The 15962-nt window shown below is 35.7% G+C and overlaps 1 protein-coding gene and 1 non-coding gene across 9 annotated transcripts in view; both read right to left on the bottom strand.

The window, feature by feature from the left end:
• SH3D19 (SH3 domain containing 19) overlaps positions 1-15962 on the bottom strand; it is a 141985-nt gene that overhangs the window by 48342 nt on the left and 77681 nt on the right. The window lies entirely within an intron of this gene.
• On the bottom strand, positions 6987-7105 carry LOC118612597. The gene has a single exon (XR_004955062.1). It is a non-coding gene; the product is annotated as a 5S ribosomal RNA (ribosomal RNA).

Raw genomic sequence — 15962 nt, forward strand, 5'->3', positions numbered from 1 at the left:
CAGAGCCTGCTGGTTCAGAGAGCTAGTTCTGGAGTCCAATTGTCCATATTCCCTCCTTATGCCTCCACTTGCTGGCTGGTGTGACTTTGTGCAAATTACTTTGCTTCTTTAAAGCCTCTTGTGTATAAAAGCAAGGATAATTCAGTTTCCTCATGGGGTTGTTTCAAAGAGGAAGAGGAAGAATCCATTAAAGCATTTTACACAGTGCCTGGGACAAAGTGCGTGTTCAGTTGTGAGATGCTATTATCATTATCAATGTTTGTTTGTAATCTTTATTGACATCACAAAACATCTGACGACACATACGACCCTTGACAGGTTCTCACTTTGGAGCTTGATATCAAATGGATTGTAGGCCTAACAGTTCATGTTATTTGTTTGTTTGTTTGTTTGTTTGTTTTTATGGTGACATTCGTTAACGAAATCCAGGAAGTTTCAGGTGTACGATTTAACAGGAAGGCATATATATTGCATTGAGTGTTCACCTCTCATAGTTAATTTCTTTCTGTCACCACATATGTGACCCCTTTTACTCCATCTACCTCCCAGTTTATGTTTTTTAAAGATTTTTTTCTTTAAGATTTACTTTGCTCTCCTTCGGTTTCTGCTGTTCAGACGGAATCTGCACCCAGGGCAGTCCATGACAAAACAAAAGACTGCAGAACCGAATCTTCACTCCACCCTAAGTTTATAAGCCCGTGTCTTGTCCCTGGCAGAGTTGATCCAGATCTTTGGCCGTCTGCTCTCCAGGCACTGCTTCCCTTAACATCAGGTGCCCTTGTTCTCAGTGGAACAGATAAACCACTCCTGAGATATGGCAGTCGAAGACCCTTCCAGGAAGGGAATGAGAGTTAGGGGAAAAGGCTTTCAGATCCTGAGCAGGAGAATCGAAAGCTGGGGTCAAGACAGAACTGTCTCAGGTCTAATTGCCTGACGATTTATCTTCCTACAGGACTCTGGGGGACTCTCTAGCTGTTCGGAGTCCCGTTCTAGCCTTTTATTCCACTCTCATACAATAAGCCCTTCTCAGGCTACGTTGTCGTATCACTCTCTATCATTGCAGTTGCACATTACCTTAGTTAGTAGTCAAGATGTTTTTAAGAATGGAAATTATGTTTTAAAAAAGTTTCTTAACCAAATGAAATGCATTTCTAATGATGAGATTTCAGCAATTACGATGATGTTGAGAAAAGCTTAGTCTTATGTGTGTCAAACACACGATTCAATTATCAAATAAAGAAAATGAGGCTTAGAGTTTAGGTATCATGTCAGCAGTCACGCAGCTGGTAAGTGGCAGAGCCAGATGTGAATTCACTACTGTCTGACTGTTGTCCAAAGTCTATAATTCAAGCTTAGTTGATGGGTAAATGTTTCTGGACGTTCTACAAAGTTCAGTGTGTAAGCAAGTACCTCTAAACATAAAGCTGGCCCTCGATTTTATACTGGAGTCTCATGCCAGACTCTGCCACTGCAGAAGAAAACAAAAGTTGCTAGGAACAACATTTTGTTGTTGTCAACAACAGCAACAATGCAAACCTCAATGGTCATTTTGTAACTCACCTAAGTAAATCCAATGTCTTTTTCTTTTGGATCATGTTTTATCGTAAGACAGATGCTTAAAATTATTTATGCAGTTTTCAAAGTCATGGCTTGTTTCCAAGTTTAAACTCACTGCCAACCCACCCTCTCTCTTTGCTGAGAAAAAAACAAATCAATAACTAAAGTTGCTGATTTGGCTTGTTTGGTACATGAATCAGAACAATGCCTGCAAGTGTCCATTGTCATCATCACATTCTGTGTGCAGAAGCAAATGAAAACATTTTAAAAAATGCATTCTTTGTAATTAAAAAAAAAAAAAACCTCACTAAAGGCTACGGGCATATCATTAAAGTGCCAGTCAGTAAAGCCACTAGGTTAACAAGGCGTTAAGCTAATGTCACCTAGAGGTGCAGTCCACTGGTCAAGCTGATAAGCCTACTGGTAAATATAAAGTTTATTCCCTTGTACCATCTTCTCCAAAGGCTCTCAACATTTGGATGGATTCATCTCCATTTCCCAACAGAGAAGTTTAACCAGACTGGTGTGATTTTTGCAGGCTGAAAGAGGTATTCCGTCTCATCTATTGGTCATAGACCTAGTACTTTTTATCTGTGTGACATAGATGAAGCACCAGGAATACCTTGAAAGCAGACTCTGACCTCAGTGAGAAAGACAAATACTGCAACTGTCTTTCTATTAATAGTATATGCGGGTAGTCACATGGTGCTATGGATGCAAAGAAGTTATGTATTACCTGAACTTGGGGTCTGAGAAAAGGCTTCCAAAACATGACATGTGCCTTGGCTGAGAACTGAAGAATGCGTCAGAGGACAGGTTCTGAAGAAGGAGTGTCAGGCAGAACGTGCAAAAGATCAGGAGTGAGGAGACAGTAGAGCATGGTTTGCGAGCAGCACGTGAAGAAGCTATGGTAAGAGACAGGAAGGGACTAGGACTCAAATGCATGCCAAAGCATAAACGGAAATACGCTATAGAGAGAAGTGCTGGTAGCAGGCATCGCCAGCCAGGTTAAACACACTCAGATTCCATGGGTGAGGGAAATGACAGCAAGTGTTTCAGAGGCAAGTGGGCATTTGTCTAGGACAAGCACTGTTAACTTTAGCTTGTCTGTATGCACTAGCCGTTGTCCCGTGGCATGCCTGCCTTTTTTTTTTTTTTTTTTAAGAGTTTATGAATAAACCTTGGGGTGCTAGTATTCTATGTCTTGAATTGTGGGCAGATCCACATTTTTAGGAACTAAATATATAGATGATAAGACTGACACACTAATATTTGATGAGATAAATAATGAGTGGTGGTAGGAAAGAGAAGATAGATGTGAGCAAGAGATTTCTGGAAGTGCCAGAAAGGTACTGGAGAAGTCTAGGGTGTCTTGTTCTCACATGCATTCATTCATTTATGGAGCTCTGAGTATGTAGCTGGCATTATACCCAAACTGGGGACACCAATATAAATAATGTACAACCCCTGCCCTCAAGAAGTATGCAATCTTGACAAGATCAACAAATAGGAAATAAAAATAGAATGTAAAAAAATGTTATACAAGGTATTATGAAAGTTCAGAAGGGGGATGTCTAAATTTAGCACTGGGAGAGTTAAAGAAAACACAGAGCTGATGCTGGAGTAGAGCTAGTGCAGGGTTTTGCACCCTTGTACTACTGACATTTGTTAAGGGCTGGCAGGGGTCGGGGCGTGGAATTGTCCTATAGATTGTAAGAGAATTAGCTGCATTGCTGGCCTCTCCTTAATAGATGCCAAAGACTTACTTCTTCCGTACCCCTGCCAGTTCGGACAAGCAAAATGTATCCAGACACTGCCAAATGTCTCCTAGGGGGAAAGATCACCCTCGGCTGAGAACCACTAAGCTAGTGGCCACAAACAGTAACAGGATTTACATGGATGGGGAAGAAGCTGGCTTTGCCATTTCTGGTTGCCAAGTTGATGGTGGTAATAGTGGGATAAAATCTGGGGCTGGATGCGAGGGAACAGGGCAAAGGCAGCGATAAGAAGAGAAGAATGAAGTAAAAGAAATTCCTAGGACCAAAGCAGTTTTGAAAAAGTGGTACTATGGCTATACCATGTGAAAAAATTAGTATTTCTATGAAGGAACACAGAAAGTCAGTCATTCTATGAAAAGAATCTTTATAAGTTCAGGTATTTATAAATCGAGGATTACCTGCACTTTTAAAAAATGATACTTATTTCAGGACTACACTAAACAAAAGTCACAGACTTCCTGTATTTCAGAAAAAAAAAAAAACCATTAGATATCTGTTTATAAATAAAGCTTCTGACCAACACTGATTTGCTTCTCAAAACAAAAAGCAATAATGCCACAGAATATAACACACAAGTATTTTCATGCTGTGTATGCATTGGTCAAACTTTCATCACCCTATAATACCTGGTAACTTAAGGTGATATTATGTAATGGGAGAACATATTAGTTAGTAAACAATATTTTGTGAATGACACAAATAAAAAGCTATGATGCCATTTTAATAGTGTCTAAATTAATATCGTCACCACAACATGTAGGGTCAGGTCTGAAAAACTGCAGGGTATGGAAAAGAATAAGTGTAGTTACTAGAAACTAATGAAAACAAATTATCTTTTAGTTCTAAAACTTTGAAGAATCTCCATAGTTTAAAGTTTGGGTATGGCCAGGGACTGAATTCCTTTTTAAGAATTACAGAATAAAGATTCGTAAAAAATAATAATAATAATAATAATACTAAGAATAATTAGGATCCAATTAGAATGGTTTTTACTAAATTTAAAAACCATAACAAAACTACAAAATACTTCCATTAATACTCTGAAAGCTTTAGGGGAAAAGTTATATGAATTCTGAGTACACTTACTTTTTCATTACAATGACAGTCCAATTATAATCATTAAAATTTATAATATAATGTCAAGTTACATCAGTATTTTTCTACTGACTCTTTTTCTAGGACGAGCGAATCATATGTGCAACCCCTATTTACATATTTAATTTTAGGGCAAATACACATTTACGTGCATTTCATTAACATTCTACTCTTTGAAATTTGTAAAACAGGTTCTCTTGACAGATCTGTGAGCATGAAGAATATGGAGGACAAGTAGAGAAAAAGCAAATAGGATGCATGATGGACCTCCTGAGGCATCATGACTGTAATGGGAAGAAAGAGTACAGAATTTAAGCCAGCCAGAGACCTACTTTCTTATTTGTGTGAGCTTGGCCAATTTACCTACTTGCTGAAATTGTTTTCTTTCCTGTAATATGAGGATACTAATGCCTATTTTTTGGCTTGTTACTAAAACTGAATGAAAAAATTATGTAAAATATACAATACAGTACACCTGGCACATATTAGAGTCTCAAAAAAAATTTTTTTGGTTATATATCCTATTTTTCAATACACAAATTTCTATAATCTATAATCATATGAGGGTAAAATTTTTGGAGCAGCCTTGCCAACACCAGTTGAATGGCCCTATAGCTATATTTATCGTAACTCTATCTCATAAATTAAAATAATTGACCATTCACAATTCATTTGCAATCATTATTCACCACTTACAACCATTCTGAGTTTTTGTAATTCATACTTTTTATACACTTAATCTCCTATACCTAATCGCCTACAAAGCCAAGAGAACAAAACAGACCAAGCTTTTGTATTATCCCCACTGAGAACACAGATCTCTGCTCCTTTAGGTCATCCTTCTCATATTTTTCACCAAATGGTCATGGTGACCTGCAGCTCTGCAGTTTCTAATTCTTAGCTCTGTTAAGCAAGAAATTCCACGAAAGTGTTCGAAGATCCTGAAATAGGCTTTCAACTCTATTAATAATAACTATAGTACATTTAAAATGAGAATGTATTACTCTAGTCTTCCGAATTCTTTAAGTTGTTTTTTTCTTATTTTTTTTGTTTGTTTGTTTACATATGTACGATTTGACTCCTTAATCGGACTGCAAACTTTTCAAGAAGAGACCGTCTTCTGTTCATTTTTATAGTGTAGTTCAGTGGAACTGTACCATGTGCTCACTGAACTAATGTGAACTCAATCCTACTCAGAGAGAGAAATAAATATAATTTGAATAGTACAGATGATTCCACCTACAATTTATTCAGTAAGCAAATCCCCAGGAATAATATTGCTGCCGCTTTTGTACTGATGGTTTCAATTCCTGATTAATTTTGTTATATGCGCATCTTGCCTTAAAAGTGTCTGGGTCGAATGTTCGAAAAATTGGTATTTTGCATATAAAACATCACCTTGATGAGCATCTGAGACTCAATGATAAAAAGTACTCTCTTCTAATAGTAGATAGAAAACTGGCCAATTTGACCTAATTCAGAGATGGTGTGTTAGACTCCAACAAGGCATCTAATTTGGCAACAAATACCGTACTTTGTGTCAATTAATGGAATTTCAGGAGTAATTATGCCTGTTCACAGTTTTTCATTGTACACTATCTTTAGAATATGTTTTTATTTTTTTTAATAAGTTAAGCCTCTGATAACTCCCAACCTATAGGTAGTACAAACTCTTCGCTGGTGTGCTACTAAATTTCAAGTCATGTATAATACACCATAATATACATTGCTCTTAATCAGATAGTACTTGTCTCACTAGGTTATGCTGTATCATGCAGAACAGGTACAACTTATTTTGAGAAGAGGTTTAGGACATAATGTCAAGCCAGCACCTAAGAAAGGTGGCCTTTACTGCAATATGTGAAAACAGAATCTCTTCAGATGTAAACACAAAAATATGAAAAACTATGGGTGTGATGTAGAACTGTGTTTAATAAGAACCTAACGAATGAATCCAAATATTAATAACCAGAATAAATCTTTTTCTGGGGTTATATCTTAACTCCACATCAACCAAAAGTGGTCTACAGAAAGTTTACACAGAAAATCTAAAATGGCAAAGAGCTAAAATCCAATCCTTTCTTTCCTGGATATACAGTAAAATAGTAGAATTCAATTCTATGATTAGAAGTTATTTGTTGGTAAAAGGCATCATAAGAATAGCACAGTTCTAAAGGGATGTCTATTATATGCCAGGAAAAAGTGAGAGAATAATAAAATGTTAGACAAATATATGGAAGTTTCTGTTGGAAACACTCATAAGAGCCAGCCGTGATTTTTCAAATTTTGTCTTATTAGCTGATGATTTCTGTATTTTTGACCAAAAGGCAAGCATGTATTTATCTATTAAGAGTAATTTTTAATTTTCAACCAAGAAATGTAATACTTATGCTATTTCAGGCATCAGGCTAGATACCAAAGAAACAAGATCAACTAGGACACGGTCCCTGTCTGTAAGATACTCAAAGTCTAGTGAGAAACCTATAAAAAGGGATGAGCCTACACTTTGTGGGCATTCCTGCTTTTCTTTTTGTCTTTTTTTTTTTTTTTTTTAAATGCCTATAGCACCTGGTATTCCAAGGTGGTCTCCCATCCAAGTACTAATCAGGCCCAACCCTGCTTAGCTTCCAAGATCAGATGTGATCAGGCACATTCAGGGTGGCATGACCGTAGACTGCTTTTCTTAAAATTAGGACTTTCATATACCTTTTACCTTATATTCAAGGTATTCTGGTGTATTATTTCTTCTATTAGACTATAAACTTCTTAGGAAATGTACATATCAGAATGATGTTGCCTGTAAAACTTCAATTAAAAAATTATGGCAAATTAAAAAATAATTAAGTCAATTTCTAAAGTCCTCTTGGCATGTTCAGATTCCATACCATAAAATATTTTAGGTCATATGTAAAGAACAAGTCTTCTAAAAACAAATGACTCACCCATTGCAACTTATTTAACAATGACTTTTAAAGGCTGTAAAGACGAGTTTTAAAAAATTTTAAAAAGAGTAGAACACTACACCCTTCTCTAAAACTTTCCATGCTCGTTTTAAAACTGTATGCAGCAAAGCTCCTACCAAAGAAGGCTGAGGCCTCTCTTTGGACACTTCCTTAGGGACATTCAGGGAAAACTCCTGCAACAATCGCAAGACTATCAGGGGACACAACCTGGCAAGACAAATTAAGACACAGGAAACTTGGTAAAAATCCAAAGAGTCACTTGGTCACACTACAGAAGGAAAAATTAAAGGCAAATACTTCCTACATTACAGTCTATAAACAGAGTCCTAACACCTATATAATAGGAAGCAAAGGCCACTTAAAAACCTTCTGCTCTGTCCAAGGCTGAAATAAATACTCAAAGAGAACAGAGACAGAGAAAAGGTTTCTCATAACAGTAGTTTCTCACTTATCTGAAAAAAAAAAAAAATCGGCTTTATGTGTTAGTTTGTTTGTTACTAAACATATATAAGTACTCCCATATGTGGACTCTCGTCAGATCACGCCATCTATTTTTCTCTTGTCTTGGCCCTATAATGCAAAAGGATGGAAGACAGTGAAATACAGAAAGTGGTAATGATACCGCCCCCTACACTTCCTTCTGTGAACTCAGAGGCATATCTGGTAACACTTTCTGACCTGATGTCAGAGTTAGGGAGATTAGCTCTTAATTTAACATTTTTGGCTATAGCTTTTAGTTATCTTTTTTACTTTGTTACCACATGAATAAACTAACATTTAAAAAAATAACCTGAAAATGGCAATGTTCCTTTGCAGACATTGAAAATCTAAGGAACATATATGTAGATAAGTAATGGATAGTATCTGACTAATAGGTTATTTAAATTTCAGGTCATATTAAGAATACAGGAACAGAGGGTAGAAAGAATTAAAAGGAGGAAAAGAGTATCGGACCCTATATACATACAACCTGATAAATCTATAAGAGTAAAAATGAGGGGATTAATTTTTTAGTGGAGGTACAATTAATATAAACCAATATTTTTGGCCTTTGTCTTGACATCATTCCTAATTCACTTCGAATCATTCTGTATTAAAACCTTAAAGAGATAGCCACATAGCATAGGTACCTGATGTGGCAATCAAAATCAGCACTAAAATTAAGAAGTTTTAGAAGCAGCTGATATTTGGAGCTGGGCTAGTGACAAAATACATTACAAACAAAGAGCTGTGTGCATGCATATGAATATCTGAGACTATGCCTTATCCACAGCATGTGGTATTTTCAGGTAAGACCAAATTCATATCAATTAACCAGTGTAATAGTCTCTTGTAAAGAATAAAATCTTACTATGAAAACATATGAAAAAAATCAGAGGGTTTGGTAGAAGACAGCAGGGAAAGAAAAAAAAATGAGAAAAATAATTTCATGTTTCCCCATTCTTTATGGGTTTAAAATAAAATCAGTGAGGGATAATCGTTTTCTATTTTTCATTGCAAAAACAAGTACATATTTCAGGCATCTGAAACTTATCTGAGTACTAATTAAGTGATGTTTCCAACAAGTTAGAATTTAGAACAGTTTGAAGCCATGCCTTTAAAATCTAAAAAAAATAAAAATAAAAAGAACAACTTCTAAGATATTAGCTCCATTTTTTTATTTGAAATAGCAAGGCAGATATTTTTTTAAAGCTAGGTTTAAATGTTATTAACAAAAGTACATAAATTGTTTAAGTTGTTATGAGACACTAAGATTTTCCTACACCGATAATTTTTTTTTTTAAATCTTTTAAAGATGAGTACCGTAGCCATCAATTTCTTAAGCTTTGTAATCACTTGATCAAGGGTTTCAGGTTAGCTAAGCCCTCAGGTTAGAGCTGCCTCCAGCATTACATTTCTATCTTTTCGCCAAGTCTCAGTGATGTCAAAGTCAGAATAAAGTTGGCTCAATCAATAGTACGGGAAATAACAACTTGGAATAAACATACACAAAACAATAAAATCAAATCAATGTAATTACAGATCCATTTTTAAAAATTCATTTAACCAAGTTCTTCAAAACCAGGCAGTTCTTAAGAGTTTCTGTCATAAAGCCAAAGACTCTGACCAAGAATGTAAAAGGGAACACAGAAAACAGCTGAGTTCATTCTCACACTTGGATTTGTTCTCCCCTGGGAATTGGTAATTTTAAAAGAGGGTACACATGAACTTTTACTGCATATATTTAAAAATTTCCCTATTTCATAGGGAGTGCAAGCGGCACACCCACCAGCTAAATATGTATGTTTTGCAAGGTCACTGGAAAACTTTTCCATTGGATGGATACCAAGAACATATCTGGTAGCTAAAGGTTTTTAAAGTCATTTAAAATTATGGCCACTGATTAAATGAAGTTACCCAATAAGTATAAAAAAATTTCTAGATTAGGAAGCCCAGAGAAAAGCAAATTTTAGGGTGCATATCTAAGGATACCGTCAGTAAATGTACAACTGTTCATTAAGTCTGTAGACACTGAGTATGGCTGCCCCCAAATGAGTAGTTCTATCTTTTCAGTATATTTTAAAAGATTCATAGAGTAAACTTGTCTTCTGAAAGCATCAAAAAAAAAAAAAAAAAAAAAAAAAGAAGCAGCAGCAGAAAGGAGGGAAGCAAGAAGATGCAGAAGAGAATGTAGGAGAGGATGACTGGCATGGAGTCCAGCCGAACACGAATGGAGCACTGGACTGTGGACGAGAGGACCGAGGTTCCCAAACAGTAGCAGGGTGAGGACTGCCTGAGGAGTGACGAAGCCTGTGTTGGCACCAGACCTTAAAACAGCCAGCCTGCCACACAGGAGGTTCGTGGTACGCTGTGGAGAAGAGGCATTTTATTCACCCATTCGCACACTGCCCCCTGTGTGCCCAGCTATTCTCGCTGTGAAACGGCCCACAGTGTAGTCTGGCAGAGAGACAGAGCACACCAACTGACCCTGGACTTTACCTGTATGAGGCAGATTAAACAGGTCATCAAACTGGATATTCAGTATGATTCCCATCTCAGTTTTAAAATCTTACTTAAAAGAAAAACATATACATATAAATATGTATATTGATAAATATAGATTTAATTTTATATTTATACAAGAAAAGTGAGAACATATCTACCTAGTCACGTGGTTGAGCCTGCTCCTTCTGGCTGAAGAGAGCCGACGATTAAATTTTCAGGAATTTTGTAGGCCAGTTGTTAACGATAGCAATTATTAAAAATTACATAAACATATATGAATTATATAAATTTATATTAAATAAATCACACAAAAACAAAGGCAACTAATACTAAAAACTCATCATTTCCTAATCATTTTACTATCTTTACTATTATCTGTGCTCTGAGATGATTTATATCTATTACATTGTATGGTGGAAATACTATAGATGGGTTACTCTGCGTCTCTTCCCAATTTATCATCGGTGGTGTCATGTTGGCAGCTTTAAACCGGCCATGGTTAGAGTATTTACATCACAGATATTGGCAAATCAGAGCCTAATTTATCAGTTTATTGACTGTCTAGACTTAAGAAAGTGATGGATAAAATGTTAATAATGTAGATTCACCTTAGAAGCATGCTATTTGTAGCTGTTACGCTGTGAACAGCACAAAAAATTGAGGAAACATTCTTCCAGTATTGGAAAACTATTATCTGAATCAGCAAAGAAGTTTCTCATATCACTGACAAAAAGAGTAGAAATTCTGATATGATTTTGTTGTTTCGCTTTCATCCTACTCATTAATATTAACAAAGGTGTCAACCAACAATCACACTGGATTTACACGAAGAGACCTGGATGTTAAACTTTTATCAGCAAATCACTGCATATGCCTGAACGGTAACAGTAGCTGGCTCTGAGAGGTACAGAACTATGATTTGTAATCCACCTATGTCTCTGAATTTTTCAGGTTTTATATAATGAACATTATTCATTTTATAATTTTAAGTGTTTTTTTTTTTTTAATTTGCTATGGCAAAAAAACAAAAATGTAATTTGGTTCATGTCAAATTCCATGACCTCTGGATAATTAAAATTACATTCAAACCACCAAATAATCAATCACTCAGCAAACTGTAGAATGAGGTCAAATCTACATGCCATCACAGGGATGAAAATCCCCCAGACTCCAAGCATGAACAGCAGCACGCATACAACTTCAAACAGCTTACAAAAAGAAAACAATCTATATATCTCACAAACTCATACTCCTTCGATATAAAATTAAAAAACCAAGGAGTTAATAATAAAATTAAATGAACATAAACATTTAGGATTTTAAAAATCATTAATGTGAACTATAATTTCCTTAGTGTCTTCTATGTTCCAGGGATTCTCCTAGGTACTGAGACAAGAGCCAACAAGGCAAGCTCCTGCATCCAAAGAGCTTACAGTTAGGCAGAGAAGACAGAAAAGTTAACTGGCAAGTTTTTGTTTCTAGGTTTTTTCTGTTTTGTTTTGTTTTAAGCTGGCAATTTTAAAACAGATTAGGAAATATAAAACCACACAAGGATGTCTGGGATCTTTAAAAAATATATCTAAAACTAACTATGAACATCAATTCAAATGAAACACAACTGAAAAAGAATAAAATATAACCAAACTTTAAAAAATAGTGAAACAGATTTTCATTGGCAAGACTGAGCAGACGTGAACAGTAACATTTACCTTCTTACAGCAGCCAAAGCCAAAGTCACCCCTCAAACTCAGCTAGTCCAGTGTTGGCATTTTCAGAACTGGCTTGGCAGGACAGTCCAGTCTAATTCAGACTTCTAGGGGCACTGAAGATCATCCTACTCACACCTGTAAGCAATGGCTATGTCACCTTGTGAATGTCTATATGATGTGCTAATTGTTTCTTGGGCCATCGCCCTTCCTGTTACAAGAATTAATAATAACAGAAATGAACTGAAATGAATGTGTGCTTGGATAGATGGATGAACAGGTAGTTGGGAGACAGACAAGCAGGTGAATAGACTTGTTTTTTCTAAACAAAGTTACTTTCAAAGAAGACAATATATTATCTAGTGATTCCCTCTAGTTGTACGTCCACCTATCTAGATAACAAATATAATTCTGGCTTTATTGATGGATTGGAAGAGAGATGACAGCCTTTCCAAATATCTAAAGCTGGTGTGGTAGTTACAGATTTTGCTAGCAGACAAATACTCTGACTGCTATAACCGGACCCACAATTTTCCTAGGAGAGATACACAGCTGTTTTAGGCTGTGTTGAACTAAGTCAGAGGATATTTGGGAGTCTTCTTGGAACTTTAAGAAAAGGAGAAAGAGAAGATGAAGATCAAAGAGGTGGGGTTAGAATCTAAGACATGTTTCCAAGCTCTACTCGTAATTCTACCTCATTCCCACAAGCCACAACCCTGACACTGAGGTCCTATGAAAGACGAAGTAGAATTCCCATGACAGGAAAATCAACAGTAATAGCAGTTCTCCCATCACTGCCACCAGTACCTTTACCAGAAAGTCAGATGCCGTAGAACAGCCCTTGGTAGCAGAGTAGCAAGGCTACTAGATGATTTTAGCTGCCTGAGAAGACAGCTAGATGACCAACATACGCATAAAAATCAGATGTTTTTCCTACCTCATTTATTTACTTTTGCAAGTAGCCTCAAAAAGAAATACATTTTGTTCAGGTCCTTGGATCTCTCATTGTTTCCAGTTCACCTGAAAGTGTCTCCTCTCAAATTAGGAAACATTAACTGATCACCTGTTATGTACCAAACCTGTAGATGTATAGATGAACAAATGCTTTCGGTTGAGGAGTCAGACTCATAAACATATAATTATAAACTATAATACGGCTAATTTGTGCTCTACATAGAAGCCAGCCAAAGTAATTAGGAAGCAGCCTTTAGTTTGTTCATTTTTGTCCTTATATCAAAATGTTTCAAACGGTAACTTTAGGCAGCATTTTTAAATTTTAACATAAAAACTGTACAGTCATATGTTGCTCAACCATAGGCTATGCTCTGAAAAATGCATCATTAGTTGATTTTGTTGTTATGCAAACATCATAAAGGCATATACACAAACCTAGGTGGTATAGCCTATTGCACACCTACGCTAAATGGTGTGGCTACAAATCTGTGTAGCATGTTACCATACTGAATACTGTAGGCAAATGTAACACAATAGTATTTGCATATCTAAGCACAGAAAAGATGAAGTAAAAATATGGCATAAAAGATAAAAAAATGGTACACTTGTACAGGATGCTGTGAATGGAGCTTGCTGGACTAGAAGTTGCTCTGGGAGAGTAGGTGAGTAACCGGCGAGTGAATGTGAAGGCCTAGGACATTACTGTACACTTTATAAACACTGTATACTTAGACTACACTAAATTTATAAAAATGTTTTTCTTCAATAATAAATTAACCTTAATTTACTGTAACCTTTTTACTTCATGAGCTTTTTAAATTTTTTTAACTTTTCAACTCTTTTGTAATAACACTTAGCTTAAAACATAACCAATGTTACAAGCACTACAACTAGGACATCACTAGGCGATGGGAATTTTTCAGCTTTGTTATAATCTTATGGGACCACCATTGTATATGTGGTCCATCAGTGACCAAGATGTCATTGTTCAGGGTGTAACTGCACTTGTATTCCCTTTTAACTCTAACACTTCATTAGAAATGTCTGTTTACAAACTAGGACTTTCTATAAAAACAAAGAACTTTCTCTCACTGAAATAACTCAGCCTTGATCATTTTTTCTTATATTATTGGTGAAACAGAATAAAAGCTGCTCACCATGCTAATGTTGAATTGTTGCAACTTATTTCTGTCATGGTAATTTTGTATGTTATGTTTTGCGGGAGGATCTTTTAAAATAAATTTTTAAATTTTGTAATAGTTTTAAGATTTACAGAAACTTGTAAAGATAGTAGAATTTCCATGTACCCACACCCAGTTTTCCCTATGGTTCATATCTTACACTAGTATGTTACATTTGTCACAATTATGTTTTTTATTTTAAAACACTGGTATGCAAACTCTACTTTCCCAGGTTTTATCTGTAAACGATTACAGAAGGCATCACAAAAGATTCTCCTATGGGAATCAGTGTAATACGGAACTGTAAACACTAAATGACATCATTGTTCCCCAGGGTATCTTAAGAAGAGAAAATTAGGGCGGAGCAAAATTCCTGTAGATTTATTTTTTAGGGTTTCAATTTCCTAGACTTATCACAATGCCTAGCAAAGTGCTTATCACACGCAAGAACCATTTGTGGAATACATGTGAATCCCACTTGCAAATATATCATTGTACAGAAATGTCAATACATCTGTTTGATATCAAAATTACATTCATCAATGTTTCATAGAGGTGTTATTTTTTAAGTCACGATCCTTTCAAATTCAAGCCTACCATAAATACAAGTTGTGGTTTTACCTCAGTCTTAAGCAGAACAAATCTAGGAGAGATTTGAAGGCTATATTCTCAGTAAGCATCATTTAAAAGTTAATAAGAGTAGTTAATTTATTTAAATACTGAGATCAAGTCTCCCCTTTATACAAATAGAGGGCCAAAGAAAAGAGGGCAGAGGTGACTCATCCTTGTACATAAAACATCTGCTTGCATTAGTCTATAAATGAATTCCTGGAGACACGGGGCATGTAGGGCTCAGGACCAAGGATCGTTCTGATGGCTGTCAGACACAGAGAGTGAACTGTGTGAAGCGTTCGGAGGTCTGAGGTCCAGTTTCATCTCTACTCACTTTGTGAGCATAATCATATAACTTAACGTCAGTTTCCTCCTCTATAATACAACATTATTGGAAATGTCTGGATAATCTCTACCCACTACTCTTAAAATTTTTTTTAATATGAAACCTAAAAAACTCCAAGATCCCAATTTAAATTCTACTCAGTAAGAATCATTTACTTACTTAATCCAACTGGAGCAAAGGGAGTTGAACTTGATGACTAATCCACTCCATTAATAATAGGTAGCCTAACTGAGCAATGCTTTAATGCCTTACATCTTTTTTACTCATGTTTTTTTTTTAAAAAAATGATTTTTATTAAAATATAGCTAACATACAATATTATATTAGTTTCAGGAGTACACTATGCCTTACCTCTTTTAACTCAATCCATACATCCACCCTTAGAAGAAGGTACTATTATTTTCTTAATTTTACAGATGAGAAAGAGTTTTTGTAATTTAAATGTCCAAGGTCACATACCCTGTAAATGATGAAGCCAGGATTTGAACCTGGACAGCATGGCTCCAGAGCCTGAGTTCTTAGCTACTGTGTTTCTGTGCCTCACAAAAAAGTTCACCTACAGCTGAATGTTGAGAGGAAAACACACAAAAAAACTTGCATAAATGACAATCGTGAATTAATTATTTAGAAATCCTGAGAACTTGTCTTCTTCCACTGAATATCCCATGACTTGGAAGATTTAAATCAGAGGCAGTGGTGGAGGAAGGGAGAAGGTGTCTTGAAGAGTATTAAAAAATGATTTAAGACTTTCATCATTTCTAAGATTTATTCATAATATATAACAT

This window comes from Rousettus aegyptiacus, unplaced genomic scaffold, assembly GCF_014176215.1.
Source record: "Rousettus aegyptiacus isolate mRouAeg1 unplaced genomic scaffold, mRouAeg1.p scaffold_m13_p_16, whole genome shotgun sequence".
NCBI classification, from domain to species: domain Eukaryota; kingdom Metazoa; phylum Chordata; class Mammalia; order Chiroptera; family Pteropodidae; genus Rousettus; species Rousettus aegyptiacus.